Source organism: Rhinopithecus bieti, unplaced genomic scaffold (assembly GCF_001698545.2).
Source record: "Rhinopithecus bieti isolate Rb0 unplaced genomic scaffold, ASM169854v2 scaffold_19708, whole genome shotgun sequence".
In the NCBI taxonomy this organism is placed as follows: domain Eukaryota; kingdom Metazoa; phylum Chordata; class Mammalia; order Primates; family Cercopithecidae; genus Rhinopithecus; species Rhinopithecus bieti.
This window is the reverse complement of record NW_016810765.1, coordinates 2334882-2341914: the sequence shown is the minus strand read 5'-3', so window position 1 is coordinate 2341914 and position 7033 is coordinate 2334882. Positions and strand designations below refer to the sequence as shown.

General features: G+C 44.4%; 1 pseudogene; it reads right to left on the bottom strand.

Moving 5' to 3' along the window:
• Window positions 1–3244: 3244 nt before the first annotated feature.
• Window positions 3245–3506, bottom strand: LOC108542624 (ATP synthase subunit f, mitochondrial pseudogene; annotated as a pseudogene).
• Between the last annotated feature and the right edge of the window lie 3527 nt (window positions 3507–7033).

Sequence of the window (7033 nt, the reverse complement as noted above, 5' to 3'; positions counted from 1 at the left end):
TTCCTTGAGCTGCTGTGAGCTCCACCCAGTTCGAGCTTCCCAGCGGCTTTGTTTACCTACTTAAGCCTCAGCAATGGCGGGCGCCCCTCCCCCAGCCTCGCTGCTGCCTTGCGGTTAGATCGCAGACTGCTGTGCTAGCAATGAGGGAGGCTCTGTGGCTGTGGGACCCTCCGGCCAGGTGAGGGATATATTCTTCTGGTGTGCCCGTTTGCTTAAAGCGCGGTATTGGGGTGGGAGTTACCTGATTTTCCAGGTGTTGTGTGTCTCAGTTCCCCTGGCTAGGAAAAGGGATTCCCTTCCCCATTGCGCTTCCCAGGTGAGGCAATGCCTCGCCCTGCTTCAGCTCTCACTGGTCGAGCTGCAGCAGTTGACCAGCACCGATTGTCCGGCACTCCCCAGTGAGATGACCCCAGTACCTCAGTTGAAAATGCAGAAATCACCGGTCTTCTGTGTCACTCGCGCCGGGAGTTGGAGACTGGAGCTGTTCCTATTCGGCCATCTTGCTCTGCCCCCCTGATTCAATTCTTTCCTGCCCCATAATCTTGAATGTCAGGTGCTCTAGTTGGAGTTCTCCATAGAGTTTACCATGATGAACATCTTGATTAGATGTGAAATCAAATGTTATTTTACCTTTTTCATGTAGTAGAACATCTAGATAAGGTCTACAAAAGCCCCATGTTAATGAGTGACTCATCTGGTGTGGTAGACATAATAATGTCCCTTCCCACCCAAGATACCCACTTCCTAATTCTCTGAACTTGAAAACGTTAATTTGTATAACAAAAAAAGGCTTTGTAAATGTGATTAAAGTAACTATCTTATAACAGGGAGGTTATCTTGCAGGCCCTAAGCGTTATGGTAAGTGTCTTTACAAGAGGAAGGCAAAGGCAGATGTGGGGGACAGGAAATCTCTTCCTTACCCATCACTAGGATCATGGCTGAGGCCCCATCAAAAGATAGATTGACAGAGGAAAGCATACACATTTACTCAATAAGTTTTATGTGACATGGGAGCCCTCATAAGGAAATGAAGGCCCTGGCCAGGCGTGGTGACTCACGCCTGTAATCCCAGCACTTTGGGAGGCCAAGGCAGGTGGATCACCTAGGCCAGGAGTTCAAGACCAGCCTGGCCAACATGGAGAAACCCCGTCACTACTAAAAATTCAAACTTAGCCAGGCATGGTGGCGCATGCCTGTAATCCCAGCTACTCTGAAGGCTGAGGCAGGAAAGTCACTTGAACTCAGGAGGTGGAGGTTGTGGTGAGCCAAGATCGTGCCATTGGCCGGGCACTGTGGCTCAAGCCTGTAATCCCAGCACTTTGGGAGGCCAAGATGGGCGGATCACGAGGCCAGGAGATCGAGACCATCCTGGCTAACACGGTGAAACCCTATCTCTACTAAAATACAAAAAACTAGCCGGGCGAGGTGGCGGGCACCTGTAGTCCCAGCTACTCGGGAGGCTGAGGCAGGAGAATGGCTTAAACCCAGGAGGCGGAGCTTGTAGTGAGCTGAGATCCAGCCATTGCACTCCAGCCTGGGCGACAGAGCGAGACTCCATCTCAAAAAAAAAAAAAAAAAAAAAAAAAAAACATCGTGCCATTACACTCCAGCCTGGGCAACAAGAGCGAAACTCCATCTCAAAAACAACAACAACAAAGGAAATGAAGGCTCAATGGAAGAGGGAAATCCATGTATTTTGTACTTAGGTTTAATAAAGAGTGGACAGTGATGCAGAATTATGATTGGATAAAAGGGATCTGATCTGATCTAATGGTAATAAACTGAGGGGAACTCAGCGAGGCCTGTTTGTTCAGTTTCTTCTTGGCATCTCTGTCTTAGCTCTTTTCCACCAGGTATAGGGAGGGCACCTCTTTAGTAAGAATCTTACGACATGCTTCAGGGGAAGATCAGAAAATTCTTCCTAGGTTTTATGATTTGCTTTATGGAGGAAGGGTGGTGAAGGGTGAAGTGACCTTCCTGGTTCTGCTATTTTCTCAAATGCCAAGGTGCTATATTTTGAGGTGGTGTGCCCTGAACCCCATCAAAGATTTGACTACAGAAGATGAGAAAGTGGGTCGGGCACGGTGGCTCACGTCTGTAATCCTAGCACTTTGGGAGGCCAAGGCAGACAGATCACAAGGTCAGGAGTTTGAGACCAGCCTGGCCAATATGACGAAACCCCGTCTCTATTAATAAAAATACAAAAATTAGCTGGGCGTGGTGGTGCATGCCTGTAGTCCCAGCTACTTGGGAGTCTGAGGCAGGAGAATCGTTTAAACCCAGGAGGCGGAGGTTGCAGTGAGCTGAGATCGCGCCACTGCACTCCAGCCTGGGCAACAGAGTGAGACTCTGTCTCAAAAAAAAAAAAAAAAAAAAAAAAAAATAGAAGAAGAAGAAGATTGAGAAGGTGATGTGATGATGGAAGCATACCTTGAAGATGAAGGAGGAGGTCACAAACCAAGGAATAGAGAGGACCACTAGAAACTAGAAAAGGCAAGGAAATGAATTATCCCTTCAGAGCCTCCAGAAGGAGCCAGTCCTGCCAACACTTTGACTTTAGCCTAGGCAACTGATTTTTGGACTTCTGACCTCCAAAACTGTAAGAATAAATCGCATTGTTTTAAGCCATTAGGTTTATGGTACAGCAGCAACAGAAAATGCACACATCTAACAAAGCATTTGAATTGGCATCTATCCAAATAATTTTTAACTTTTATTTAATTAATTAATTTATTTATTTTGAGACAGAATTTTGCTCTGTCGCCCAGGCTGGAATGCAGTGGCACAACCTCGGCTCACTGCAGCCTCCGCCTCCTGGGTTTAAATGATTCTCCTGCCTCTCAACCTCTGGAGTAGTGGGGACTACAGGTACACGCCACCACACCTGGCTAATTTTTGTATTTTTTGATATAGACGGGATTTCGCCATGTTGGCCCAGCAGGTCTCAAACTCCTGTCCTCAAGTGATCCGCCCATCTCGGCCTCCCAAAGTTTTGGGATTACAGGCGTGAGCCACCATGCCTGGCCTTAACTCATACACACACACACACACACACACACACACACACACACATACACACACACATATATATATATAAATATACGTATTTTACCTGTCATCTTTTATTTGGAGGTTAATTCCCATTAGGATATGAAAGGATTCAGCAACGATCGAGATTGTGTTCCTCATGGAGGGGCTTGGGCCAAGAAGGTCATGGTGGGGAGTGCAGAGCTTGTCCTCTTCTTCAGGGGTACTTGCGTAGCTGCTCGTGCTTGAGCTCCTTGTAGGAAAGGCAGTAAAGAGCATGTAGCCTGCCAGCACCATGGTCAGCCCCGCGATGCTCCCCTTCTTCACGTTGATGTACTTGTTGTAGTACCGGTAGTAACCTCTTTGAATCGCTCCGGCAATGCTCTAGGGGTAAAGTCCCGCATCAAGGTTCAACTTGGCAGCTCCCCTAGTTTGACCTCCAGACGTTTCTCGTCCTTCGCTGGTACGACTAACGCCATCTTGGAGTCCTGGTGTCAGCTTTGCCTAATTTAGATTCTTACCAGACTGTATCCACAATGACCAATCATTTAAAAAGTGAAACGGACATTGGGCTATACAGTCTTTTAAGTCTTGGCTTTAGTATGAATATGAGATATATATAAAATTTAGAAATTCAGAAATCGCAAGTATGTTTATTTCAGAATGATAGTTTAATGACTTTGAGATTGTTTTAGAAGCTGTATCAACATCATGTGTAAAAAAGAGAGAACAATAATATTTTCTAAATCCTAGATTTTAGTATTATTTGACTCAAGGAACAAACTAGTAGTGAGTGTCAAGTGTCTCGTTTTTATCTTTTATACCAGAGAGTGCTCAGTGTACTAAAAATAATGCCTGTTGCGTGGAGGGGCATGTAATCAGTTCTGGGATTCTTTTTTTAAATTTATTTTTATTTTTATTTATTTTTGAGATGGAGTCTTGCTTTGTCCCCAGGCCGGAGTGCAGTGGTGCGATCTCAGCTAACCGCAAGCTCCAGCTCCCAGGTTCAAGTGATTCTCTTGCCTCAGTGTCCGGACCTGCAGGTCAGTCCAACGGGCCCTGGAAGGGGGAGTGGGAATGGAGGAGACAAGAAAACATGAGAAATGGAGACAAGACAAATAGCCTGATCAAGTCTCGTTTAATGGTGGCGGTGCAATGCCTTATATAGGTTGGCAGAGGAAGAGGTTGGGCCAGGGCGGTGACAGGAGGCTGGGTTTACTGAAATTACAATTGCGCATGCGCGGTTGGTTGATAATTTTCCCGGGCGTGGGATTGCGCCTGCGCTGTAGGCTGCATATCTTCCTGGGCGGGAAAAAGTTTGCGCGCGCGCGGGAAAGGTTTGCACGTGCGCGGGAAAGGTTTAGGCATGCGCGGGAAAGGTTTGTAATGAAGAACCCGGAAATGTGCCATCTTGTCTCCGCTTTGCGGAGATCAAGCAACAAAAGTCGGCTAATTCCGGGCCTCATGGCTCTGGACACCTCAGCCTCCAGAGTAGCTGGGATTACAGGCACACACCACCACGCCTGGCTAATTTTTGTATTTTTGGTAGAGACGAGGTTTCACCGTGTTGGCCAGGATGGTCTCGATCTCTCAACCTCGTGATCCACCCGCCTTGGCCTCCCAAAGTGCTGAGATTACAGGTGTGAGCCACCGCACCCGGCCTTGGGATTGTTATTTTTAGTGAGATGCTCTGAAAAAATTACAGCCTATAAATTTCATTTGGCAGCTTCGAGGATTATAAATAATTCAGTAGGCTCTTAGATATCTGAGTTTCTGTCTAACTCTGGCTAGCACATTACAAAATGTGTCAAGAAGAATGTTAATGTTCCATGTGGAAGAGATAGCTCAGGAATCTGATCTTGAGAACTTGAACATAACGTTGATGTATGTGCTAAGGCTTATAGGCTCCACGCAGCAACCTTCTATTAGATCAAGGCAAAAAAAAAAAAAAAAAGGTCTATCATTTCCTACTCCATTTCCATGCCCATAAAGGTTTTGTTTGCCCCTTTGAAATCTGCAATGAATCTAGAGCAGTAGCATCAATACTTTCCTAACACTGGATAGATACTATTCACAGCATCCCCCCTCCTCATCGTCACCAGCATCACTATCCTCATTACCACCATCCCCATCACTAGCATCTGTAGCACACTTAGTCTACCAAGAGCTTTCGTTCGCCTGACCTTCTTAGAACAAGACAATTATCAACTTTTGGTGATGAATGGAGGGTTTGGACACTTCATCTTGCAATGATTTTGTGGGGGTAAATAGGGCAGCATTATTATACTCCTTTGCACAACTCCCAACAACACAGTGTTTGCTGCATAAGGAGTGCTTGATAATTGTGGAATTGATTAATGTAAATAGGGAACTAAAACTCAAGAGAAGTTCTGTTGTTTTCTCAGTATCAGGAAGAAAGGGAATTGCAGACACTAGTACTCAGGTCTTCCAATTTTATAGCATGGGAAACAGAGAAAAAAAAAGCTTGTGTAGACCCTTGGAAATGGCTCTATGTTGTCTTAGTTGAATAATAAGGGGAAGATCAAAAGATCAGAAAGGCCATTGTGATTCATCAAAAGTGCACATTCATTGGCTTTATCTCACCTGATAGGAAAAGAGAAAAAAAGAAATGAAAATTGATGATACACCAGTTTAAAACAAAATCAACATCACAGTATTGTCACTGAATGTTGATCGTTTGTTGTGGAAAGGAGAAAGGGATTTAGCAACGTGGCTATAGGTCATTTGTACTTTCTTCATCCATTCTTCTTCTCTGTGGGGAGTAGGAGTACATTTCCTCTCCTTTGTATAAACTAAAGACAATTTCCCTTTCTAGACTTAAGTTTTCCTTGCCCCAAGTTAATACACAGCTAACCCTGCTCACATTGATACATATGTAAATGTACACAATTGTTTCTATTTGTAAAGGGAAAAGCTATAGTCAACAAAATGTGAGAAGTGCTCTTTTAAAAGTCCTCAATCACTCACAGCAAAGGTGTTTAAATTGCTAAGGACCAACGAAGGCATTTCTGAAGCCTGCTCTCTGTAGGAGACTCAAATCTGCAACCAGGAAGCACCTGGGTCATTGGGAGGCCTATAATTACTTGGAAAAACAGAGGATGAAATTCAGGGCATTACCTATAATGTTCCCTTATTTCTACCAAAGGTCTTGATTCAAATTGATTTAGCAATTCCACAGTTTCAGGTGAAAGGAAGTTAATATTTATTGTGTTGCTACTCCAACCACCCACCCAGTAAGGTAGAAATTATTTGTTCAATTTTTAAGGTAAGAAAATGGAGAAATAAGTTATGGAACTTATGAAGCTATATAAAATTGAGGTTAAGAGCTGGGGCTTGAGTTTCATTGCCTTGAGTTCCAGTCCTGACACAATCATTAACTAGCTGATCTTGGGAGGAAAATGGACTCTCTAAGCCTCAGTTTCTTTACCTATGAAATGCGAGTGGGAATGGGGAATAGGAGCTACTGCAAACAGTTGTTTTGATGATTCATGTCAGACTAGAAATACCAATTATTCTCATCAAAGTGAATAAGGTATAAATTTCAGAGATGGAATTCAAACCTCAAGCTCATCTCATTTCACCGTATTGCCCTTTAGATGATGTTCACAAAGGCTGGCATTTTTCGTGGTCAGATGTCTAGAATTAGAACTTTAAAATGATCCTTCTGGTCAATTTAAATCTGCTGTGGAGCAAGTTGCCCACCTACGGGTAAAGCGCCTGTTATGTCTTAAAGTGAAAGATGACAATGGCTGCAAGAATTTGGGAGGGAGGCCCTCAGTCCCATACAATTTCATGTTGCCGGACATGGAATGGGTACAAGAAGATACAAATAGAGTTGGACAAGAAAGACTTTACCTATCTCTGGAGGAATCAGCTTTGAGGAGACCTGCAAAGGGTGAATCTGTTACACACACACACACACACACACACACACACACACACACACACACACACAGTGGAAAACACCATGCAGTAAGGAATATGA